The following is a 27,208-nucleotide window of genomic DNA, read 5'->3' on the forward strand; positions in this document are numbered from 1 at the left end:
CTCCTTGCCCCTCAAAGACTGTGTTCAGCAAACTAGTGGAAAATCAGGGACAGGTGAGAAAGCAGTTCGAGAATCCAGTCGGATCCCTTCTAAATGGCAAAGTTTTCAAATGTGCTGGGACTTAAGGATTGAACTAATTTCCCTAAAAGGCCATTCATGGCTTTCTGTTCCTGATGTCAAGATTTTATGGATCTTACATTTCTTATCCTCATTTGTCTACATTCTGGAATTTCAAATTTTATACAGATTTTATTTGTTGGCAGTTTACCATCAATGCTCCATGGGTTTTTGAGTTGATGTGTCATGGAAAACATCACTTTTGTTTAGCTTTCCTGTCAGTACAATGTCCTCTTCTCTCTAGAAGTCACTCCAGGGCAGGTCTCCAGGACTCTTTGGTGTCCATGATAAGGTGGTAGGCACAAGTGACTTGATCTTGGGGAGACCAATGCAGAAATTACCTTGAGGATTAGATTATCCTCTGGGTATAGATACCCATATGTGTTTTCCCCCTCAAAACATTGTTTGGAGGTAGCATTCATAATCACATAGAAGAGTTAAAGTAACTGAATGAGATTGTTTTAGACAAATAGCTTCCAAAGTCTGAGTTTTCTTTGAGTGTGTTCAAGCTGATTATTAAACAGTTGTGCAATGGAGCTTTGAAAATGAACTAAGTTTCCACCAAGGAGTAGCTTATGGATGGCCAGCAGCTGGGTAGATAGGGCAGGTTTATGTAGAAACAGGTAACTATCACTTTTTCAGAGATGATTTTTCTCTTTTCGATTAGGTTAGGCTCCCTGATTGTTTATATTAGCATGCCTATATTTTTCCCTAGCACTTAAAGTTACAGGAGATTTTTTTCTGAAGCTCATCTTTAAGCATATGGCGGTCTACAAAGATTACAGGTTGTTGAAGGGTCAGAAACATATTCATGTCTTTAGATCTAGCATATCACAAAGGATCTGGGACATAGTAGGACTTGATAGACATATGTATTGAAGATTGATTGAGTAGGTAGAGCAAACATTTTTATTTTTCACTTACTGGGAATTTTCTGTGACTGGCTGTGTTTCAGTTAGGATTGCATTTGGGTGTGCTGAGCAGAAACCTGACTACAGCGACTTAGTGCAGAGGTTGAAAAGAACCTTTTGGGCTTTTGCAGGCTGTACAGTCTCTATCATAAGGACCCAACTCTGCTCTGGTAGCGTGAGAGCAGACATAAACAATGCTTAAATCAATAGGCACGGCTATGTTGCAATAAAACTTTATACACATAGCCTCCAAGTTTGGCCTGGGGATCACAGTTTGCATCATCTGCTTTAATCAAATGGGGATGCAGGGTAATTCTGTTTGACCAAATCAGAAGTCTAGGAGTAGGCCTTCCAGGGCTAATGCCCCTGGTCAAGGCAGTCCTCCAAGACTGAGCTCCTTAACTGTTTGTCAGTCTACCATCTTTACCATTTGACTTTTGTTCTCATGGTCACACAATGGCCCCTGTACCTTGAAATATCAAAAGTGTGTTTCTAGGCTCAGGAAGGAGGTGAAAGAGCAGAGGACAAAGAAGTGGCTTCTCTTCAGATTTTGCTTCTTGGTAAAATGGAATGTATCTTCCTGGATTTGCCTTCCCACTTTAGAAGGAATGCTCTACCTTCAGGGGTGTCTAGCTCATTGGCCAGGACTGTGTTTTAGGGCTAATCTCAGGGACAAGAGAGTGTGAAATTGCAAATATGTTAAATTGAGCACACTGGGGCCCAAACAAAATTGGGACTCTGGAGTTGAGGAGGGTACCTAGAGATTACATAAACAACTAGCAGAGTCTACTGTGCTGAAGGTTTGAAACTGTCTTCCATCCCCCCCATCCCCCAACTGTACTTCCCTTCCTCTCCAACTACTTGGTGTTCATGGTGAGTTATGTTATCTATTAAGCATCAGAAGCACTGCTTAAGCATCCATTGGGTATGTTCAGATATCAACTCTTCTACTATAGTCCCTATGACTTTGGCTTCAGTTGTCTTGACTTTTTTTTTTTTTTTTTAAGATTTTATTTATTTATTCATGAGGGACAGACAGAGGCACAGGCAGAGGGAGGAACAGGCTCCATGCACAGAGCCCGGCGTGGGACTCGATCCTGGGACCCCAAGATCATGCCCCAGGCCGAAGGCAGGCACCAAACTGCTGAGCCACCCAGGGATCCCCCTGTCTTGACTTTAAAATGGGGAACAAGAATAGTACCTACTCTGGAATTGAGAGGGGTCAGTTTGAGAAGGTGGAGGAAGCCTTTAGCCCTGTGCCAGCATGTGGTAAATGCTCAGTGAGTAGTGTGTGCCACTGTTATCGCTACTGTAAATGTACAGATTATGTTTTTATCCCTTGCTCTTTCCATCAGAGCTGTATTTATATATATTAAAAAAAAAAAAAAAAAAAACGCAGGAGAAAAAAAATGGAGGAGAAGTGAATGTAAGCTTCCCAACTAATAAAAATGTGAGGGAGGATTAGTGGGGGTGGAGGGGGTGGTTCTCCGTAGCCATAGGCAGTCCAGAGGATTGTGAGCTTTTAAGAACAGGCCACACAGCCTAATTGGACAGCAAAGTTTGTGATAAACAATAGAACAATAAAATCCCAGTTTCCTAACTATGGTTACACCCTCCCAGCAGCTATTGAAATTCCCAGCTTTCATGGGATTGCATAGACTATGTTTTGTTGTTTTATTTTAGGTTTTAAACATATTTAAATCCCTCTGGGCTGGCATTCCACGAATGGACGGGAAGTCTGGCTCTGTCAAAGGCTGAGTTCCTTCTGTGCTGTGTACATGGCAGAAAACTCCTTGCTTTATGTCCCTGTTCCCTGACCTGCTCTAACCATCGCTGGTGTGAAGAGGAGAGGGTCAGGGAACACTGACCCTCAGAGCTCCTTGCTGGGATAGTCCTGATTCTTTTGGGGATTTCCGTAACTCTTCCAGCCACTGTGTGAGAGGCCCTTTCTCCGGTGCTTTGAACATGCTTTACATTTGCTTTACAAGGGCTGGCCGTTCTGCGGATGGAGTCCTGAGGCCACCCAAAGAATCAGGCCTGTGGCTCATTAACAGAGCACCTTTGCAGTGGCTCAAGATTTATTAGGTCACATCACAAAAGCGAGAACCTTACTGAGAGAAACCTTGGAAGGTTTATTTCTAAAACCAGTCACAATACTAGAGTAACCACCTAAGTGTCATTTTCAAAAAGCAAAAGCCAAGCCTCGAATTAGCAGAGCCCCAGCGGAAATCTCTTCTCCAAATCCATTACGCAGGAGATGAGCTGGGTAAATACCGAGGACTCTCCCATTTAGACTCTGACCCTCACTCAGCAAGGGGAGTGATTTGTTTCCCACGTTGGTTCCATGCCCACCTTTTTGCGAACCTTTTAATTTAAAAGAGACAGTGATTAATGATGCTTTTGATCCGCTGACTTTTTTTTTTCTTTTAAAGGGCAGCCTCTTTCTTTTCTACATAAATTTGATGTTAGAAGTAAACCACGAGTATAAAAATTATATTGCTTATTTATTTCTGGGTGTGTTGGTCATATACTGACCCTCTCTCCCCCGCCCTAAAACTTTGATACTCGTGGTGCAGGCTGGGTTCATATCTCTTTTGTAGTCGTAGAATTCAGTGTCTGGTGTGTAGTAGGGATTTGGCAAATATTTATTGAGTGAACTAAACAGAAGAATGAATTAATGGGTGGTGCTTAATAATCAGGACTTATATAGAGGGCAGTTCCACAAGTATATTTCCAGATAACTGATGTGCCTTCTCATCGAGAAATGATGAATAATCTACATGCTGTGCTATTGGGCTTTGTTTTGAATTTGGGATGATCCAAATTAAGGTAGTTCATGATGGAAAATCTTCTGCCTAAGTCCCCTTGGTGTTAACATTGGTGTCCCTTGCCTGAGCAGGAGATAAAGTCATTTTGAAGTCTGTGAGTATTTTTACAGTCATCCGAGACTACCTCCTAGCAACACCGCTTTAGTCTACAGAGCTTGATAACCTGGCTCGCTATTCTGTGCTGCTTTTATTGTGGAGATGTAGATGTGGGTAACTAAGGGGAAAAAATATCTTGTTAATCATAGCATTACATTGGATTTTAACAAATGTAAGTTGTTAGAACACTTGGATCTAGCTTTTTCAGAAATAAGAGTCTTTTTCTCTGGGCTTTCCCATTCTGCTCAGTTTTATGTTTTCCTACGTAAGTATGCGAAAGTACAAGAATTGGTCTTATTTTCAGATTGCAGAACTGGAAACTTAAGTTTAAAGAAAACTAAGATTTTAAAAATAATGTGTTTTTATATTGTGTTGAGAGCTTACTGATAAGTTATAAGAGGTGGCATTATTTATATAGACTTCTTAAATGTGGAATACAGTCTACAACTTAATGTGCTTTAAGGTAGTTACTTTGACTACAAGGGCAGCTTTGCAATGGACCTATACTCCTATAAAAGGTATAAATGATAGGTTGTATACACTTCTACCTTCTTTCTTATCTTAAACTGTATTACCAGGGGCTCTCTCTGTTTCACCTGAATGTGCCTAGGGAACTCCTAGTTCGCTTAAGACAACACCTGAAAGAAGGAAATGCAATTAATGGTTTAATATATTCCAAACTTTATTAGCAATTTGTGCTTAGGAGCAAGGCAGGTGGCATATGGTGGGAAGCTCATGGGCCTGAGAGTTGATGTACCTAAAATCTGATGTATGTTTTGCCCCTACCTTCTGAACCCCTTCTGTTGTTTAATAAATAGGAAGGTGGAAGCTTCTTGCACTGGATCCTCTTCAAGAGTCCTTTACTACCTCTGGCCACCTGAAAATGGGAACAATGCCATACTTGCCCACTTCACTCCTTCTCTATGATTCACGCTTGCGCTGAGACAGACAGATTTCATTTTAAATTTAGTGTGACCCAAAGAAGCTACTTGGTGTCAGGTGCCTATGTTAAGGCACCCTCTGGCTTATATTTCCAACATGGAAATAAAGGATATTGACTGAATTGTACATTTTGATTTTCAGTAATTTTTTTTCATCCTTTGTAACCACACATGCAGGTCACAGCCAAACCTCGTGTCATCTTTTCATTATGTTTGCCTTGCATTTGTGCTTTTAAACCGTCCTTGGAATTTCAGTCTTATGAAGACAACCAAATTGTGGGTTAAAAAATTAGTCTAAATAAATGAGTTAACATTGCATACGGTTCTTAAGAACGTGCAAATGCTCACCAGATTCAACCAAAAGTGTAAAACACAAACATGTAGAGTAGTGGCAAAAATGAACCATTGCAGAAATTCCTTGATGAAACATGACCAAAAAGGTCCTCTGTTTAAAACAGCAACAATAACAGAAAGCATGGTGTGCCGATTCCTTCTCTGCCTCCCTTCCCTTTTCCCTAAATCTTTGCAAATGGCCCTCATTCCCTGCTGCCCCTTCCTCACCTTGTCCTTCACCTCCCCTGGCATCTGGTCTTATTGTCCTTATTGCCCACGCCCACCCCCCAAAAAGTTGCTTACCTCTGAGGTGATCTGGGGGACATAACTCACTGGCTGCGTCCACACAGGGAAGCACTCCCCAAGTGGCATCTGTTGGTTAATGTGTAGTTCGCAGTGATTGACGCCATCTTGAATAGACCTTTTATTAATTTGTAGACATTTTTGTTGCATCTCAAACCTCTGTTAGTTTTTCTTCTTAACATCCTTCACCTACAAACCTCCTAGTTTTTCTGTAGGAAATTCACAGCTAAAAAAAAAAAAAAGGGAAATTTGCAGCTGACTGTAGTCAGCCCCATACCTGATGCCATGGGGCTCACTTTTCTTCCAATGTAAGCATCATAAACCTGGGATCTCAGTCATCTGGACCCCGGGACTCAGTCTTCACCATCCTTAGTAGATAAGAGAAAAACAATGGGAATAATAGCCAGTGACATTTATGGAGCATTTAGTAGGTGCCGGGAGGCATTTGAATCCTTTGTGTAGATCTTCTTTTAGTCCTCTAACGACCTTATGGAGATATACTGCTATTGACTCCATTTTATAGGTAGTAAAATTAAGACACAAAGAGGTGATGAAGTCACCTCTATAAGGTCATGCAGTGTGTTTGGCTTGAAACCTGGGATCTTTTTGCTTCTGATGGAAGGCTTTGAAAGAAATGCTCACTCCCTCATAGGCAGCTCATTCCATTCCCAGGTCTGTGGACAGAAAGTTCTCCCTGTGGTCATAATCCACTTTGTGGATAGTATGATTGATAGTTCTGGACACAGAAACATTTTAGTTAAAAAAAAAATTAGTTCCCACCCTTAAAGCCTACTTAAAGCTTTCCTGTCTTCTTCATAACCCCTCCCCATCCTTCGAAGCGCCAAGCCCTGTTTATTTCACCTCTGAAGTCTCCCTTCTATTTTCTGTTCTTATCATTGCCATCCCAACTGTAGAATTGGGAACACTTGGCTCCTTAGCATGGCCTTCAAGGCTCTTTCTACCCTAGCCTCATGTTGTCTGCCTTTTGTTCTTCTAGCCCAGCCTTCCACAGAATAACCGGGTGTCTCTTGTGGGCCTGGCCCTCCTCTAGAAGTTAAAGATGGTCACAAGAATGACAGATTCCAACTTGGTGCCTGGCTTGGTGGAGGTTGCATCAGACTGCTTATTCTACTCTTTGTTTTTGCCCTACCCTTGAACTTGTGCAGCTCATGTTATTGCTGCCTTCAAGTTTGGATGCCAACCTTCCTCTTTTTTTTTTTTTTTTTTTTCCCTTCCTCCCTTACCTATTAACGTCCTACTCATCCTTCAAGGCTTGGCTTGGATATCACCTCTATGGAGCCTTTCAACTTAACCCAGCCCTGTGTGACTCACTCCTTTGTCTGGACTCCCACAAGTGTATGTTTGTATTTCATTATAACCTTTGTTCAGGTCTGCTCTGTATTTTAGTGTGCTCTGTTCAGATTTGAAAGCTGCACTCTTGCCTAAAGGTAAGAACCTAGGTAACTGATTTTTGTATGCCCCAGAGCATACTAGGTAGATAGGTGCTCCACGGATGTTATGAAGCATAGTAATAATACCATTTTGTTGAGGGCCTGCTGTGCGTCAGGACAGCTAGCTCTTGCCTGTTTATTATCACATTTGCTCCTGCCAACTAGCTTATGAGTTATAGGTGTGATTACTATCCATTTTACAGATGAGAAAACTGAAGTGCAGAAAGATGATAAAACTTACTCCAAGTCAGCTGCTAAAAGGAAGGACCGACATGTTCACTCAGGGCTGCCTGATTGTGAAGTCCTTGTGATTGTCACCATGGTACCTAAGGAATATGTCCTAATGGTTGCTACGGTTCCCAGACATCCAGGTTAAAAATCTACATCCCTTCAGGAAATGCTCATGGGGCTAGATTTCTCCATTTCTTCATTTTTTCCATCAGGCCTTCAACAAAATAGTATTCATTTTTCCACATCCTGCAAACTTCCTCTGTCACTCACCTCCTCTTTGTGCCCATTCTATAAGTTTTTCGTTATCTGTAACACTGGGCTGCAAAAAATAGGAAAGAAGTTTCCTGGTTTGCAGATTTGGATACTGGTCTTTAATGACTTTAATGACTGTTGGCTGGAATTTGATGTTGAATTTAGGAGCAGCCAGATAGAACCTAGGAGCACAGTATCACATATGGTGAATTATAATGAGCATGGCTTTTGTGAGCTCACTCTCTTCCTGTGAGCCAGTGTCAAGCAGGGCTCTTCCCATCATACTGGTTGATTCTTTGGTTGCAAGCAACAGAGATTACCTCTGGCCAACCTAAAAGAGTTTATTGGAGGAATAGCCAGCTTTCAGAATGAACTGAAATTTGAGGAAGGCTAGGACAATTCCAGCATCCAGGGAGCTGGAATGACTTGACCAGCTCACCACTGTCACTGCTGAAACCAGTGCTCCCTGCGTGTTTCTCTGTCTTCACATCAGTCTGCCTAAACAAATCCGATGGGCCTAGTTGGCATCATGTAGCTACCTGATGGCTATGAGAGGGCAGGGGACTTTGAGGATTCCCACCCTGCTTGGAACAGTGAGAGAGGGTGGTGATTCCCCAAAAAGAAATTGAACTAAGAATGGATTCTGGATAGCCCCCAAAATGCAACAAATACCAGCTGTCCCTGAATTTTACATGAATAGTAGAGTTTATTGAAGAGAGGTGCACAGTTTTTCTCTATAAATAAAGTCCCATCTACTGTAGCTTTAAATCTCCCTTCTGATGAGGATCTGGATTTGTTCATCAGTGGTATCAGGGAACCTTCCAGCTTTGCATCATGGTGAGCCTGACAAGCCCACCTCTACCCTGTATGGCTTCATCTAGTGGTTAAGTCATTGGGAAAGATGTAATGACACATATCCAGACCTGTAGTCAGCTTCCTACTGAAGACCTTCCTCCAGCAAGTCCTCATAAAACCCAAGCTCTAAAAACCCATCATCAAATAATAAAAGAGAAATAGAGTAAACGCACAATTCATGAGATTAATATAGAGGAGGAAGACAATTTTTTTTCTAATAATCTTGACTTTTATATCCTACTTTATGGGGGTGCTGTTTTAATTTCATGTTCATTTACTTTAATTACTTCTTGCATGTAGTTTGCAGGGAAGTTTGCCATTTTCCAACATCTAAAAGATGGCTTACTTGAGTTTCGTTTCAGTCCCTGTTAGAATTAATATATAATAAAACCCAGTGTGTATATTTCTCATTTTTCACCTCAAAGGATTATTCATCATAATAGAATCAGTTTTTTCCAGGGAGATTTTATCAGACTTACAAGTCAAATTAGTTGAATGCATTTCTTCTGCTAATAAACAGAGAACCTTTACCCTGGAAGCATCTCTATACTGAATTCCAATAATTCAATGTTTCTTTGCCTCAAGAGATCAACCTATAAACGACCTAGGAATAAAAACATAAATTTATTAGCCTAAAAGGAGATTGTTAAGATGGGAGAATTTAAGAGGATAAAAGTGAAGAAAGGTCATAAAATCAAAATATAAATACTGAGTGTATGTTGGGTTGTATTAAAAGAAAAAGAATTTTAGAGGGATAGCCTTCATTTTCTGTACCCCAAACTGAGCATTTTGGGGGACAGATTTTTATGTGTTAGTAGTTGCATTGATTTGTGTGTTGCATCTGAGGGCAGTGTAGGATGAGTAAGGGGCTACTGTGTTGGTACCTAATAAAAGTCTTGGATTTCTAGCTTAGAGGGTAATTGGAGTTTTTGTGGGATCAAGCCAAGTTGCACGGTGACTGATTTGATCCCTGCCTCCATTTTAATTCGTCTTATGGTCTATAGGTCCAAGGTCAGTTGTGGGAAGGTTTTGGCCCTGAAACTATGACAAGCCCTTACATGAATGGAAAGGAGGTGTAGTTTCTTTCAAGTACATTTATGAGAGGTTGCTGTGATTACTGCTTATTGCTTGACAGTGGTGGGCTCAATGGTTCTTGGTGCAAGTTAGTTCTAAATCTTGCTTTATGTTAAGTTCGAATCATCCTGACCTTCCCAGACTGCTCGCTTATAGATGTTTCAGATGTTGAGATGCCGGTCATTTTCTCTACTTCATAACTGAGACATGCTTTCCTCTCTCTGTAAGAAGAGGAAGATTTGACCCTATAGAAGAGAGATGAACGTGGATTTCCTTTTACTCTGTAGATAAGATCTGCTGTCGTGAAAGGTGCAGGTGAACAGATTGCTTCGGCAGGAACTCTGGGAATCCAGTTGTAAATGACAAGAGAGAAATTTCTGAGGGCTCATAGGAAAGCCCTCTTCAGTATGTAGTTGAAATTCACCTTCTCTAGTATTTTGCACAAGATTGAGAATAAAAATGGTTGTGATTGATGAAGCATTCAGTGTATATCTAACTGTAAGTCGGACTAGAGGGACTTTTAAATCACCCAAATGAAAGATTGCATTATCATGAACATTAATATGTAACAGTTAAGTGTGTCGTTGCTTATCATAAGTCCTGGCATTCACAGGGCTCTATGAAGCCAGTCAACCAAAAAGGAAAAACTTTTAGCAAACGCCAGTCCACGAAACCTCCATGAATGAGGCCAACCCAGTGGTCATGACTCTTAAGAAGTTATTTATTTTTGTGTTCCCAATCCATCTGTACGTTTTAGTCACACCATGAGTGGTGGGGAGAGGGGGTTGAAGATGTCCCCTGAGATATTTTTGGAAAGAGAAACGTAGAGTTGAAACTGGGGGACAAGTTTATTCCTGGTGAGAAGAGGAAGTTTTAGGGAGGAAGAAAAATAGTGAACGGTAACTTATTAAGGGCATAGAGGTTAGGTTAGTTAAATGTTTAGAAAATTATTTATTTCTTATAGATTTGTTGCCATTCATGTGCCTGACAAATTAGCAGCTGTTAGAAAACTAATTCAAGAGGGTAGAAGTTGGATCATTCTTATCTTTTATCTTATGAAAAGCAATGTCTTCCTCCAAATTCTAAAGCAGTACACTTTTATAGCAGAAAATTTGAACTGTTAAAAAACATTTTAAAAATTAAAATTAACTCCTCAGCACACAGAGTTTAGTAAATAGAAGGAATATCCTTATGTGTGTAATATTTGAAAATATGTTAATTCATATCTATTTAATTGCACGGCATTGTCTTTTTTATTTGTCATATTTATCGTGGAACCATGTGGCCATAGATACTTTGTTGGTCTTTGAATTTACCATATTATCAAACCCAGAACCATTTTAATGTGATAAATTCATTAATGTTTTTCAAAATGGCAATAGGCACATCATCAAAATTAAATCTTTGAATTGTTTGTGGAGGGAAGAGAGATGGAAAGACAAAGGAATGAGCATTTATTGAGCACCTAGTGCATACTGTGTGCTGTGGTAGGTGCTTTATGGTAATTTTGCAGTTCCTTATCATTCAGTACTGATGAGGAGAGAGGATCGTTAACCATCAGTGATTATTAACGCACTTATTTTGCACTTAGGTGAGAACTTTGACCTGTATCATTTTATTTGATTTTCCCCACAACCCAAAAGTTTACCTACTTCTCTTGTATGGAGAGGAAACCTGAGGCTCAGAAAAGTCAAGATAGTTACTTAAGGTCACACAGCTAGTAAGTATAAAGCCAGTCTGGCTGATGGTTCTTAACTACCCCAAGCTGCATGCCGCCCTGCTGTGCCCTCCTGCTCACGCCGGCATATATGCTACTCATATCCACTCTGCTAACTTGCCTTCCAGTATTTCCAAGTTTTTTTTTTTTTCTTCTAGCCTACATGACCTTCTTTATAACTTTCCTGAAAGCTTATTTGTACCTCTTTTGTTCCTTTGGTGTGAAAATGCTGGGGGAACCAGCAAGTATGATGTTTTACAGGCCTTGCCCCATTCCATCCAGGTTGCATGCAACAGGCAACACTGAAGTGACACTTGTGCCTGTTTGTGATGGTGATTTCAGGGTCCCTGCTGCTTGCTGTCAGCTCTCAGAGAGCATCCACAGCTCTTGCAGGATGAGCCAAAGAATCCTTTTTCCAGCCACCACTGCAGTGACTACACCGCAGGCACAATTCATGTGACTGTGGGTCCTGTGATCTGAGCCCAGGCTTCTTTCATGCTGTCTTAGAACAAGAAATGTTTATCACTTGGTTGCAGTTGTCCATGTTTTGTAGCTGGGGCTATGCACGTAACCATTTTCGTACAATGCGACCAGGTTTTCTGTAACAGCTGTTGGCCTGGAGCATTCTGTTTTACCTCTCTCTGCTTCTGTTTCTTCTCCTCAAAATTTTGAATAATTATTATACCTACCCCATAGAGTTGTTGGAAGACTGGAGGACGTAGTGTAAGCTTTTATTTTAGCAAAATCCTTGTAGAGAATTGGCACACAGTAGGTATGAAGTGGTGGTGGTTTTCTTCAGGGAGCCTCTAAAGACTAAGACGATTTTCTTCAGTGATAAGCTCTCAAGTGACAAGGGAACCATCTTAGATACCAGGAGAATTGGCTAATTACACTTTGATTAGTCAAGTTCCCCTCTAGGAGGTGATTTTTCTCTAGGATTTAGGATCTATCAATTAACATGTGTTCACCTGTTAACAGAAAACCTCATTAACAGTGGCTGAAAACATAAGGATATTTATCATTTACTTGCCCAGAAGTCTAAAGGTAGGGAGTTTCAAGACTGGTTCAGCACCTGAATAGTATCTGACTGCTGAGTTGGTTGATCTCTCATTCTTTTAGCTTTTTCCTCATAGCCACAAGATGGCTGCTACAGCTCCAGGCATTTTCTGCCTACATAGTTGCTTTCAAAGGCACAAAATGGGAGAAGAGGGCAAGGCAGAAAGAGCAAGAGAAAGATATTTTTGTGTGACTTTCCTCCAGTCAAGGAGGAAAAATATCTTTATGCTCCTTGTATCTTTTGCCTAGAACTTCATTTAATGTCTGTCCCTAATTGCAGAGAAAGTTGGATAGGGGACAATGCCTCCCCCCCCCCGTCCCCCACCCCGGCTTGAGGAGTAGGAGTGGGGAGTGAAGGAGTTGGGAATGGCTCTTGAATAGCCATCCAGCACTGTCTACATATGGAATAAAGTTTCCTACTTGACTAGCTAAGACCAACACAAAAATCTAGATTGTGCCTGGCAAAGGGTTATGAAGTTCTTATTTTGAGTGTTTTTTTGTTTTGTTTTTGTTTTTGTTTTAATTTTTGATACTGTTTAGAATGACAAGGCAGTTTTGGATTCCCACATTATAGCTGAAGCTGAAATTTCTTGGTATCCAGAGAGGATGAGTAAGTCTAACACTTTGTTTATTTTATTCATCATTAGGCTTTATCCCATCTCCAGCTCTCTGTATATCACCCAAGAAATACTTTGTAGATGGCTCAGCTTCCTGCTCAAAGCCATAGTCTGGATGTTTTACACTCTGCACATGGTGTTGGGTATGACTACTGTCCCTCACCCCGAAAATGTTCTTTGCTTCTGTATTTACCCATTGTGAAAGAAACATCCTGACAGCTGTGATGTATTTATAATGTCATGTGGCTGTTTTTACAGTCACTTTGTTACATTAGTACTAATCTTTCTCCCTAAGCTGAAAAATTCATCACACTTTGTGCGACAGGGAAAAGTTCCACCTGAATGTGTGTAGTTTGGAGTTTTCAGGGGAGAAACAGAGTAGAGAGATCTTACTGGGTAAGAAATCCTCCATAATGTCATTCTTGTTCTAAGTGGCTTGAGTGATTTGAACTGGTAGAGCAGAGGACTTCCTCCAGGAGAGCTAATGTCCCTGAAGACCCAGTTTACAGGCAATGTGTCCTAAAGAGTACTAAGAATGTTTTCCAAACAGTGAAAAAGATTACCTTGCTACTGGCTTCTTCTAGAATGCACTTGGTTTTAATCCACAAGTATATATCTCTTGCTCAAACTTGTCAACTAAATATTAAGTGTACAATTCTGCACAAAGCTGTGATTAGAATTCATAGAAAAATTAGATGAAAATTATTGGAAAAATTAGATTTAGAAAAAGAATGGATTTTTTTAAAAGTCATGACCAAAACCATTTCCACTGAGAATAAAATACAAATTTTAATTAATATATAGAATCTCAAACTGGGAACCAAATATCCATCTGCTGAGGATCGGATTCTCATGAATATGGAGAATTTGCCACACTTCTAAAACTGCACACAGTCCAAGATATAGTAGCCCTTAGATGTGTGTGGCTATTTAAATTTAAATTAATTAAAATTACATAAATTTAAGAATGTAGTTCCCTAGTGCACTAGCCATGTTTCAAGTGCTCAGTAGCCTCAAGTTGGAGAGCCTAGATCTGAACCCAGGTCGGAATGAAACACCTGATTGCTGGTACATTATAATGGTATCTACCTGCTGCCAAGAATGGTGGTCATTGGGAGCCCAGGTTGCTCACTCTGATCTCCTGGCTAATGATGCAGGCCTAGGGTGATGACATTCATCCCTTGATTGGGAAGAATGTCATTCCATCCCATCTAAGACATGATTTAGATGGTTGGCTCCACTTAGTTTGTAGGAAGAGGGATAGTGAGGAAGGAGAAAGCTGAGGAAAGAGGACAAGCAATAGCATGGCCCCCTTAGTTCTCTCAGCTCAGCTACATTAATGTCAACTGGGCTCCCAAGGGAGCTCTTTGGGTCCTTCCCTGCCTATAATTAGGACTATGGAACTTGGGGCAAGTCTTTTCTAGACTTAGCCTCAGACTTTAACCCTACTCCACATCAGTATTATATCCACACACAGGCTACCTGCAATCTTGGTCTTAGAAGTCAAGTCACTTTAAAACTCTAAGCTAAGGGACACCTAGGTGTCTCAGTGGTTGAGTGTCTGCCTTCGGTTCAGGTTGTGGTCCCTGGGGTCCTGGGATCAAGTTCTGCCTCAAGCTCCTCATAGGGGAGCCTGCTTCTCCCTTTGCCTTATGTCTCTGACTCTCTCTGTGTGTCTCTCATGAATACATAAATAAAATCTTAAAAAAAAAAAAAAAGACTCTAGCTGAGGAGCTACAGATCATCAGGGGCCACCCACCTGGGAGGGTAGACTTTCTCAACCTCAGCACTTACTGACATGTTGAGCCAGTAATTCTTCACTGTGGGAACTGTCTTGTGCATGGTAGGGTGTTTACAAGTACTCCCAGTTAGCATCACCACCCCTCTAGTTGTGAAAGTTAAAAATGTCTCCAGATCTTGCCAAATATTCTGTGGTTGACAGAATACCTCCTGGATGAGAATTACACATCTATTGAAACACTGCCCAATTGGGCTTTCTGTGGACAACCTCCACTGTCCAATGGAATAGCCACCAGGCATTTGAGGCTCTACCACTTACCTGCTCTGTGGCTAAAAACAGGCTACTAATCGGCTTTTTACCTAAACGAATGGGTTGGTCCATCCCTGACCTGAACCACCGCCACCAGGGTCCTAGAGAAGAGAGTTATAGTCCGTATTAGACTTCACACTGGATTTATTTTCGATCTCTAGTTTACTTTGCTTTGAGATCATCTTGAGTTCTTGACTGTGGGTCCTAACTCACTCTTCTAGCTCTTTCTTTCCGTTGGTAGCAGAGAACATGGCGGATGATCAGGTTACATAGCATATGTGAAATCTACAGATTTTGAGTATTAGCTGTGGGAGTTTGTTGATTTGTGTGTTTTTATTTGGTTTGCTTTCTCATCAGAGCTAATATACATTGCAGAGTTGAAGAACTACATATAGAATAGAATGTTTATTCAGTTTGACTTCCGGGACTGTACCTCTTGGTTACAAATAACGCTGCACCAATGAGCTGGCTAAGCACTTAAGGGAAGTTCCTTTGCTTATATAATGGAAAAGTCCAGGAGTAGGATTGTCTTCTATGGGAACTGTTAGGAATCTCTCCAGCTCTTGGACTCACTCTGACTTCTGTGTCCTGGCCACTTTCTTTTTTGTGGGGCCAAAGGCAGTCCATGTTCTCAAAGCTTTCAAAAGCCCAGCAAAAGGACAGTGTCTCTCTCAATTCTGACTTGGGACATGTCTATCCATCAGCCAATCAGGGCGGCCAGTAGAGTGGACCTCAGTGATTGGTCAGACCTGAGTGATGGCTCCACCCTCAGGAGCTGAGAGATGTATCCCCGGACTTTGGCATTTTGAAATGCCCATTCCCCAAAGAAAAATACGGCTGGTGTTATCAGAGGAAGAGGAGCTTGGGTGTTGGGCAGGCATAAACAACAGATATCCATTCCCCTGTTCTCCTTTGATTACACTTGCTCTGGCGACCCAGGAAAAATCTCTCACTTGCTGGTGTCTCCCTTGTGCCTCCAGAGTTGCTGGCAGGCCTTTGGCCTGAGTTTATTTACAGCATCAGCACACCTCTCTCTTCTTTCTTGCGATCTTGATACCCTGGTCTTTCCCCCAGAGGTTGGAGTAAATGGCCTTCTCTGAGCCACAATCAATGGCGTTCCGTAAGGTGTGACAGAAGAGGCCATCTGGCACTCGTCCCACTGTCGTTCCTCCCTGTCCAGGGAAGAGGCGCGTCTGAGGCATGAGGTCGCCGCTCAGTGAGGGGATGCTGTCCCTCAGAAGCCTCACCCCTAGACTCTGGTCTCTGGCACCGAAATGCCAGGAGTCAGACACCTGACAGAAGTACCTGTGTCCCTTTGTGAAATTCCCCATCAAAATTGGGTTGTGGAGTAATAATTATCATGAAGATGATTTTTGAATACAATTCTAAGTTGGAGTGTTCTGCGCAGTACTTTCCCAAATATTGGATAGATTTTTTTTTTTTTAAGATGCTAGCGCTGAGATCACTGGCCCATTTCAATTTTTATTGAAACAAATAAACCCAATAAAAACACTTATGCTGAGAGCTATAGCGCCACAATAAAAGAATCACCCTGTATTGAATTTATTGATTTATTTATTTACTCCAACTGGAAAATCGAGTATTGTGTTAATGTATTTTATAAGAATCACACTGCTCGATGAAATGGCTAATTTATTTTAGCGTATACATAAATAGCTAGCAATTTTCCATGAGACAGGCTAATGAAAATGATGCCATGAAATTGTCTATACTGTGAGGAGTGACGGAGACCCGTTATTATTGGGTGAGCGCTAAGACGCGCTGAACTGGCCATCATATCTTTGAACTTTTGAACTGCTACTTGTTTCGTGTGATTTATTGATTTTGCTATCTCTCTGTTTAGCTCAACTTTAGTTTTTTTGCCCGGCAGTGCAGATAAGTGGCATAGGAGATTTAATTTCATGGGTATTTGGGGTTAAAACCTATCTTTAAGAAGAATGCTAAACATGTTTTAATAAAACATGAGTTGCAGGGGTTTTAGGTTTCTGTGTGATAGGGATCTGATAAGAACCAAGGCAGTTTAGAGGCCCGCCCAGGGGTTCCAGGCAGGGAGGCGCTCTTAGTTTCACAGCTGTGGAAGTTTCACCAGGGCCACGTGTGTTTTATTTCCTCAGTCAGCCTGGCTTCATTCATAATTGCATGTATCATTTCTTCCCTGCCCGTGCCCTTTCGCTCAGGCCGTGTGTTTTGCCTCTCTGATGCCCGGTGCGGGGGTGGAGGTGAGGGTTGCAGGGTTGCAGGCAGTGGTGCTGTGCTTCTCCTCCTTTCCTTGCACACTGAGGACTGGCCGCTACTTAAACACCCTCCTGTGAGCAGATCTCTCAGGGAAAGTGCTTGCAGGAGCAGCCCCGGCTCTCACCTAGGGGACGAGGAAGCACGCTCCACCCCAGCCCCCGGCTGGCTCCCAGCGGCCAGGCTCCCTGCACCGGGCTCTCGGTGGTCCTCATCCCCACTGCTGTCCTCCTCTGCCAGCCCTGACCTTGAATGGGGATGTTTCCCTGCATCCCTGGGCGGGAATCTCCTACTGAGCCACAGTGGCCAGAAGGCAGCCTTACTTTTGATTGTTGTCTTTGGACCTGCAGAACTTTTCCTAAATATGTAACATCTTGAGAACTCATTCCTGATATTTTTTTGTTTGGTTGGCTAATTTCTAGAGGCTGACTTGACAACAGTATTTTATGCTTACTTTTTTTCTTTTTTTCTTTCTTTCTTTCTTTCTTTCTTTCTTTCTTTCTTTCTTTCTTTCTTTCTTTCTTTCTTTCTTCTTTCTTTTTGTGGGGGGGGGGGGTTGGAGGAGGTGGGAAAGAGCTTTATCATGTAAAAGTAACCATCCTAGAAATTTCAGGTAATAAATTTTCAGGCGCATGAACGGTTAAGACTCTTCACTCTGTGACACAGTATGTGAATGTGGAATTTTTATGAAGGTAACCGTCTCTTTCTTTAAAAATCTGATTTATTTAGAAGGTACTTTTGAATGACCAAGTAATTTTAACCTTCAGGGAGAGATTGAGGTGGCGGTGGGGAGGGGGAGAAAGTAGGGGAGAGTTGGATCTTTGCAAGGGTTTGAAAATTCACATCCCCTTTAATGATTAAACTGGCAAGATCTTTATTTGGATGTTAAAAGCTTTTTCTTACATTGCAAACATTCTCAGCAAATTTACAGTCAGATATTTGGAAACAGCTAACACTTAAAAAAAAAAAAGAGGAGGAGGAGGAGGGCCTGTTTGAACTAGGAAACAAAATTAGTGGGAATGGCTAAAAAGACAGACTGACCCCAACACCATTAGCTTGGAAAAAAAAATTCCATTTCATTGCAACTATGTTATTGTTTACTTTACCATACACATCCTAATATGGTTACCTCCCTGTCAGAGGCGGCCAAGCCCAGGGGTTGAGAGGCCCCCTCCGGGAGAAAGCTCCTAACTGCCTCTCAGACAATAAGAAACAAACGGTACAACTCCACAAAAGGCTTCCCGGAAAATAAGTGTCAAATAAATCCTACAGAACTCTCGCTTCTGCCACTGAGCTCTGTATATGCAAACCTGTTCTTATGCCATCGCTGCCCGAGCTGAGCTGCGTTTGTTTGGAAATAAGCCATTGCTTTTTCTTTTTTCTTTTTTCCTTTTTAAAAAAAATTTTTCCCCCCACTTCAGCTGAGGGCTCTGGATTAATTCCTTGAGACGTATCTTTGCATACATGTCTCATGAGTTATGTTTCCTGGAGCCTTTTACTAGGAACATTAAGGTAAGAATGTTGATTTAGCCCGGGACCTTTGTCACTCAAACTAATGCTCATCAGTGATATAGACATTGTAAAGAAATATTGCAGAGGTCTTTTGTGGTTCCCCCTCCCAAACGGAGAGGTGCAGTTGCTTTTAATTGTCATGCATGGATTCGGGGGGGGAAAAATGCCACCAGTTGTGGATGAGATGGAACAGAGGTGTACTCACTGGTGTAAACACTGGTGAAGACACCCCGATCCTGTGGCAGCCACTACAGTTCATTAGAAGGCTTTTCCTCTTGTTTCTTCCAATTCTTCTCTACTTGCAGTATTTCTTTTTCTTTTTTTTTTTTTTCTTCTTCTTCTTTTTTTTCCTTCAACTCTCCTGATCTTTTCCAAATCCTCATGGTCTTGAGGCTTGCCTGTTATTATCTGCAACTCCAGAACAAAGGTAGGCTGCTCAACTCTGTGCTTCGGGGGAGGGCCAAGTTATTTTGGGAGGGATGTCTTCCTAATGCATGAGTGGCTGACCTAAAAGGCAGGGTGGGGGGGTGGGGAGATCACGCCTGGAGCCGAGGGATGAGAGAGCACGCACTGTGGCAGCTTTTATGGAGTGGAGTTTATTTTTATGCAACTTAAAAAGCAGCGGCATCTCTAGTAGAATGGACTCGTTAGCTCCTGAAATTCTTCTACACTTGATGTCACAGTGGTGTGTACATTGCATTACCAGACTGGGGTTCAGACATTTGGGGACACTTGAACTGACAGCAGCAGATAAGATTTCCTGGTTGGATGCTGTATTCAGTTTATCAAAATTAAATAAAGGATCTAGGTGGTTGGGTTTTCTTTTTTTCTCCTTTCCTTTTTTTATTTTTATTTTTATTTTTTGAATTTTAATGTAAAGGTGTGAGTGAGTGGGTGACTGGCATATGTCCTTTCTCGTTTTCCTTTGGTCTAATTGCTTTATATTCCCTGGACACCTTCACTTATTTCTCACTGATTTGGTTCTCTTAATTTTGCGTAATCTGGTGCTCTGTGAGAGTCAAGGTGGAGATTTGCTGTTTTTAACTAATTGTGCCTTGCTGGGTGGCGATACAATACAAAGAGTACAGACCACAAGAAATTCATCTCTACCTGAAAAGGGGAGTGGAATAGAGTAGTGCAGATTCATAATTGAAAACGAGAGCAAATTAAGCCTTAGTGAGGGATATTACAGGCTATTAATCATAATAAATATGTTTGGCAACGTTGGGTTTGCATTCTATAGTTTTCAGTTAAAATAAAATCAAAGTCAGTGATTACAAGAGGGAATAGTTCTTTGGCTTGAGACACGCTGGGCTGTACTTGCTCATTAGTTCAAGCCACATTAAAAGTGAGCAGTTTTGTTCCAGAATCAAGTATGTCGTTCCCAAGCAAATTTGAATACATCCCGTCCAAATGTAATCTCGGGTTCATGCCACGGTGCTTGTTTTTTTTTTTTTTTCTTTTCCTTAACATCTCATCTTTAGCATGGAACTCGAGTGTAAGAATTTTATTTTACGTTATTACGATGCTCACACATTCCTGTTGGTTTCTTGGCTGCGGATCATCTCTGTGCATGCACGGTAGCCCCGTCAAGGTGAAGCTCTTTGAAAAATAGAAATCCAATGTATTTAACCAAAATGAGCTTGAACAGCCTCAAAGTTTGTATCTTAGAAAGCTGCTAATTATGCTTGTCGTAAAACATATCTGAGTGGAAGGTTCTGAGTCCAAACAGACTCGAGTGCTGCTTTAGAAATATAACTGTAGTCTGTGCTTTTAAAGAGGTTTATTTTTACTTTGGGGCCATGGAGGGGGTGATTGGAATTAGTAGCCTTTAATTAGACGGGGAGATATTCAAATTTTACAGGGATTTATGTTAGAACATGGAATGGCGGGTGGCTCTTTCCTCATTATGAATCCTCCCTGCACATAATGAGGTTCATCATTAGTTGATGGAGTGAATTTGCCCTAGCTCTACCTTGAAAGGCACATAATTTACATACTACTTCAGAGCCTAAGCTTTAATGGATTCCTCGATGAATAAAATGAAAAGCTACTTTCTTTAAATTTTTGAACACTGTTTAGATAATACGATTTTAATAAGACATTCAATTTGCTTGTTAAGTATATTTGAAAGTGCTTTTTTTTTTCTTTTTGAGAAAAATATATTTTGGCTTGCCTTGCTGTATATCACAGTGGATGGTTACCCTCACAGATATAGCAGAGAACATATGGGGTACGTTGGTAGGAAATGGGGAGAATCTGAGGCAGAGAGCTTTTTTTGCATGTGAGCCTTGAGATTATTGATTTTTGTGTAGAAACTCTTCAGACATTCAATGATTATAACAAAAAGGTTTGAAAACAAGCTTATTACCCATGTATGGTTTTGCATATCTAAAACGTGTGTACATGCTGGCTCCAGCCAACATTGACAAAACAGCTAGTTGCGCCTTCTGATTTATTTTAATGATGGAAGAGCAGAAACTTCCCTGGTGCAGCCGCATGTTTGGAACTGCTGTATGGGTACGCTCTGGTTCCAGGAGGGGAGACTGAATTGGAGGCTGTCTAACATGTTATCAGGTCATCAACTTAGGAGCGTTCTGGTCTACCCCATAAATTCCGCAAGTTCTCTGGCTCTGTCACTCTGTCTTTTGGTTGGAATGCGGAGAAAATCAGCTTTGAGTCGGCATGATTTGAGCATGGATGTCTCTTCAATAAGTATGGAGGCTTAGTAATAGCATGTTATTGAACATGTCCTTTGCTTGTTCGAGACAGGTCACCCCTGCGTTGTTATCACTGCGGCAAGTAGAGACAGGGTTCTGGTGGTTTGTCACACTCAGGAGCAGGGAAGATGTCTAAATATAAGTGAAGCCTTGTTTTGATAGAATGCTTTATTACCTGAAAATGATCAGCATATATTAACATTAATAGAATAGTCCATGTCATTCTTTTTTAGGTAATTTACCTCTGCTACAGACCTGTCTGCTTTAAAAAAAAAAAATCTTCCTCCCTTCTAAAACATATATTTGTTTAGAGAGTTTTCACTGAAGTGTACATGACAATTACAGCTGTTCATTAACAAAATTGGGTATTTGTTTTAAACTTTAACCAATCACTTTGATATGCTAATTATGGTGTAATTTAATTTGAGCCCTGTAATGATGATGCCGTTATTATGGACATAAATGATGCAGTTAAGCTGAGAGTAATCTCATTTGCATACTGTACATGCCAGTAAATTAAGCCCTTTCTTCGACTGCTTCAGCTTTAATTTTCCACTTCTTTTCACACAGCTCCTTTTCAGCCCCTCTCTTATAAGCCCACTTTGTAATAGTCCTGATGACTGTTTGATGTGAAGAGTTTCTGCACCACAATAATGCACGACAGAAGATGTAACATTTAAAGGATTCATTATCTTGCTGAGTGTTCCTTTAAGAACAGAGGATTAGAGACGGTGGAGGGGGGACAAAGTGTCCTTTCCATTGGACATGAAGGCCCCCAGTTAAAGTAATTTGAGATGCCAAATGCTCTCCACTCACACCCCCCCCCCCAGTCAGACTTGGGACCTATTATTTATAAATGATGCTCCCCCCCCCCCACCTTACCGTAGTTGATGGTCACAAATTGTGTTGCATTGAACAGCAGTGAACTTCATGTGATCCCTTATTGTAATTACCCCATGCTAGTTGGAGGCAAAAGTTTAATTTAGCCCACATAATACAATTCTTCAAATCTGGGCTCTTATAGATGAGATTATAATTTTAAACAATTCCGAGATAGACTGCCATTTTCAAAAGGATGTTCTTCTCTCCCCCCCCCATCTCTGCCTGGATTGTCAAATAAACACGAGTTTTTCCCAGGAGTGTCGCAGAGATGTCCTTGGAATGTAAGACCCTGCCTCTTTGCCCTCCTGGAGCCAGGAGACCTGCTGGGTGGCTTTCCATAGTCAGCCGTGGCCAGTAAACTGTCATTCCATTTGAAAAAAAAAAAAAAAAGAATGCAGAGGCATAACTAAGCTCTTCTGCATCCGTGAGCGGGTTCTCCCTGTGGCTCCCGCTGAAGCCAGTGGGAGTTGAGTGGGTGTAACTGAGGACCGAATTTAGCTCTGTGTTTTTAAAAGGGTCATGGGCCTAAAAATAGTTCAAGCTTCTTGACTCTCCTGCAGGCTACTTCCTCGGCAAATGGGAGCATATTAAAGCAGAGTAATTGGCTGTGTCCATCCTCATTTCTTGGAGCTAAAAGTCTTGCCCTTCCTTTGTAAGTGTTCCCCAGATTTCTGCCTCTTGACCCAAACTTTTGCCAATTGATTTCCATCCCTTCCCCTAAGCGGTTCTGTCAGGAGGCTGCCTTTTCTTTTTTTTTTTTTAAACATTGTGGCGGGCAGGGATTTCCTGGTGTTGCCAGGATAAAGTGCACACGGGCTTACTCAGCCTAGTAGCAATGACAACCAGAGCAGGGAGTTTTTGCCTCACTGTGGAACATTGATTTTTTAATTAAAAATTTTTTTTAAAATAGGCTCCATGCCCAACATGGAGCTTGAACTCAGGATCCTGAGTTTAAGAGTCTCATGCTCTGCCGACTGAGCCAGCCAAGCGCCCCCGATTTTGGAAATCTTAATGGAGGCAAACAGCTCCTCTCCCAGCTGTTTTTGAATTAAGCAAATACTGCCGCACTGTTCACGTGATGCCAGGCCATTCAGCAATTTGAACTTCTCGAAAAGTGTCTACCTTAAAGGGCTTTTTGTCTCCCTGGGTATCATTTCAGAAGTGTCAGAGGAAAGCAAAGATGGGCCGAAGAGCTTGTAAAAATCTTTGTGTATGGCCATAATGTCTATCCAGTATTATGTTTTTCAAAAATGTGGAAATGTTTTGTTTTCCAGATCATTGAGGGAGACAGGGGAGAAGAGAAATAATTTTATGTAATCGTATAGAACATTTTTATTTTACTACATACTTTAGACATTCTCAGTTCAGACTAAGCCACTAATTGAGCAAATATTCCCACTGTGACACTTCATCCTTCTGCGAAGGTGAATAAACAAATGGGTGAAATGCAACCGGACTGTAGATTCCCTGAAGGCAAGGAATGCTGCTCAATTCGTGACACTTGGAATCACACCTTGCACATTATAGGTGTTCAAGAAATAGTTCCTGGTTGAAATCACCGTCCTTATTCCTATAGGCTTGTGGGCATCAAATAAGAAAATAAGGAGGGTGCCTGGCTGGCTTAGTGGGTGGGGCACGCAATTTGATCTCGGGATTGTGAGTTCGAACCCCATGTAGGGTTGTAAGGATTACTTGAAAATAAAATCGTAAAAAAAAAAAAAAAAGAAGAAGAAGAAGAAGAAGAAAGAAAATGCAGAAGGAAATGCTCGAGTCTAAGGCCTCTAACTATGCATGACAGTATTTGGATTGTAGACCCCATCAATCCATTCCTGCTTCGGCCCTTCCCTTGTGTGGGAGCCACTGTCAAGTCTGCAATTGGACAGGAGCCATCCTCCCTGGAAGCCCTACAGCCCAGATAATCGTCTTAATGCCTGTGATAGTAACTCAGGGTTCATGAGCAATAGCCATGTACTAAGTGGGTGTCCTGGGTGATGCCACTGAATCCTCCCAATAAACAGGCAAGGTAGGCACCGTTCTTGTCATTGTGTAGCCATGACATCTGTGATGCACATGCAGCTCTAGGTCACACAAACGTTATGCTGGAATCAAGACTTGTAAAAAAAAAAAAAAAAAAAAAAAAGACTTGTACTCCTTCAGGTAAGCTCTAGAGTCCTGACCCCTGGACAGTGCACTTCAGTCCTGCTTGTTGGAGACCCACAGACACACAGGCACTATATTACTACATACTGTGTGTACCTACATAGATGTATGACACATACCAAAAAAAAAGATATATGACACATATGTATGTATTTAACATATTTACATAACTACATTGTGTGTGTGTGTCGCACATTTCTTGAACAGCAGCTGCTAAGCACTCGACATCTTTCACTGTCCTAGAGGATGGAGGTCTGACAGGGTACCTGTTATCTGTCCCTGCTTACCGATAAGGAAATTGGCATCCACTCAGATTGAATAACTTGCTTAGACAGATAGAAAGCGACTGAAGGGGGCTTCGAACCCACACCTGTCTGTCCCAGAGCACTTGCTCAATTAAAATCACCACTTCATGCTCCCCGCGAATCTTTCAGTCACTTGAGAACATTTTGTGCTTCTCAGATACTTACTTTTTGAGTACCTGTGTTATTTAAGGGCTTTCATATTTATCTTATGTTTTGGGGATTTAGACTTTAAATGTATGCTCTGAATAACTGAGACATCTAATTTCCCAGTCTTCAGTGTGATGTAAATTCCTGGCAGGAAGCCACTGTCTCTTCACCGCCGTCCCCCTGCCCCCAAACTAGACTTTTGATAAATTCTTTTTTTCTTGGGGGAGGAAAATGCTGTGCTTCTTCCTTGCCTTTGATTGAAGTCTGTTTTACTTTTATCTTGACAGGTGACAGAATGAATATCAGCTGTAGAATTTATAGATATATGGATCTGTAGATGTTTCCATGCATCCCCGTGGACGTGCACAGACTTGTGGCTTGTACTGTTAACACACGATGCAGGCCACATGTGGAGAGAGAAGGGGGGAACATTTCAAGGAAACTCTAGCTTCTTTTCCAAGCACTGTCCCTCTCCTCTCTTAGCAGTCCCAATCCAGGCAAGCAAAGTGATGGCAGTGTGGATGGCATCCCTTCCTCTTACATTTAGGAACTTTTCCAGTCCAGAATCTTGGACTGTTCTTAGGCCTGTGCTAGCTCGCATGGGAGCCATCATCCAGATGTGGCGACTGGGCTCTCTAAGTGTGGCTAGCTTGAATCAAGGATGTGCCATTTGTACAAAATACATACTTAATGTATATGGATGAGTTTAGTGACTTAGTATGAAAAAGAAGAATGTAAGATAACTTGTTAATAACTTTGTTGATTACATGTTGAAATTAAAATATTAGGGACATAATAAGTCAGAGGAAGTATATTTTTAAAAGTAATTTCTGGGGTACCTGGGTGGCTCAGTCACTTAAGCAACTGGCTTTGGCTCAGGTCATGATCTCAGTGTCTTGGGATTGAGCCCTACATCATGTTCTGTATTCAGCAAGTCTGCTTGCCCTTCTCCCTCCCCCTGCTCATGTGCTTTTTTTCTCTCTCAAATAAATAAAATCTTAAAAATAAAAGTAATTTCCCCTATTTCTTTCTGCTTTTAAAAATGTGGCTGGTAGATATTTTAAAATTATAGATATGGCTTATATTTGTGGCCCTCAGTACATTTCTGTGAGACAATACAACTCTAGAATGGATGTCTCACCTCACTGTGCATGATGACTGATAGACCAAGTAGAGTGGCCCAAAGATTTATCCCCCAAATGAATAGTGAGCTGCAGTCAGCATGTTCCACTGAGGACGTAGCCCACAGTAGAGGCATAGAAAGTATTTTGGGATGCAGTCCCAGACAACACATATTTCTACACGGAAGACACTAAGGAAATAATCCCCTTGATTGTTTGCACACCTTATCCTTTCTAACCAGGCTGGGAATCTAGCACCTACCCCACTTGGTTTGAAAAACGTGAACTTAGGAAGTATTTATATACCCAGCCAGCATCCTTGATGCAAGTAAATCTTGGATCATCTCTTATAATGATTCCATTAGCATAGGTCATCAGAAGATAGTACTAATGGGATCATTATAGGGCCACGGGCTCCTCTTGGAGCCTTTCTGCTAGATAAACACATGCATTTGTCTCTTTGAGACTTTCCTGATAGATAATCTTTACCTAGTACAGGTGTACCCAACCTTAAGTAAACTCTACCTATAAATGGAGTTGTTGTTGTTGTTGTTGTTTTTAAAGTTTATTTTTTTTTGGTAATCCTTATACCTAATGTGGGGCTCAAACTCATCACCCCAAGATCAAGAGTCATGTGCTCTTCCAACTGAGCCAACCAGCCAGATGCCCCTGTTTGTGTGTGTGTGTGTTTTTAAGAGAGGCGACATTATATGAATGTACACTATTCAACAAACATTTATTAGGTGTCTGTTTTATTAGGCGTGGTGGGCTTCCTGCCTTCAGAAAGCTGGTTAACTATCTGGATAAATAAGAAATAATCCATATGGCTTCAACCCAGGACGTGAACATTCAGTGTTGGTAGCTCAGAGCTGTTGTTTGCCTTATAAGAAGATTCTTTGATTTTCCTAGAGACTTCACAGTGTCCATTAACGATTCACATGTTCTTCACATTCTATTTATTGTACAGATGATGTAGGGGAAATGTGATTTTAATTGTAAATGGTCAATAACCCCAACCCTGTGGAAAAGTGTGTTACACACCTACAAGTTTTTTTTTTTCCCCCTAAGCATCTATATTAGTCCTTAGAAACCCAGGGAAGTGTGATATGCGGTCTTTTCTAAGATTTTTTTTCCCCCATCAGAATAGATGGAAGCCTTCACTGGAATGAACACATGGAAATTATAGCTGTCACCTCATCCATTAAAAGCAGGCATTCAAGTGGGATATTATCCCACTTTACTTTTTGGTCCTTAAGAAGTCAAGGGACAGGGTATT

The 27,208-nt window shown here is 41.3% G+C and overlaps 1 protein-coding gene and 1 long non-coding RNA gene across 4 annotated transcripts in view; one reads left to right on the forward strand and one right to left on the reverse strand.

Annotated features, from left to right (window-relative positions):
• The window catches only part of FOXP1 (forkhead box P1), a 584,602-nt gene that overhangs the window by 292,565 nt on the left and 264,829 nt on the right, over nucleotides 1-27,208 (forward strand). The window lies entirely within an intron of this gene.
• Nucleotides 18,915-22,558, reverse strand: LOC111091278. The gene is made up of 2 exons (XR_005374762.1): nucleotides 22,200-22,558; nucleotides 18,915-21,492 (listed from the first exon to the last, which is right to left on the reverse strand). It is a non-coding gene; the product is annotated as an uncharacterized LOC111091278 (long non-coding RNA).

Source organism: Canis lupus, chromosome 20 (assembly GCF_011100685.1).
Source record: "Canis lupus familiaris isolate Mischka breed German Shepherd chromosome 20, alternate assembly UU_Cfam_GSD_1.0, whole genome shotgun sequence".
Taxonomy (NCBI): Eukaryota; Metazoa; Chordata; class Mammalia; order Carnivora; family Canidae; genus Canis; species Canis lupus.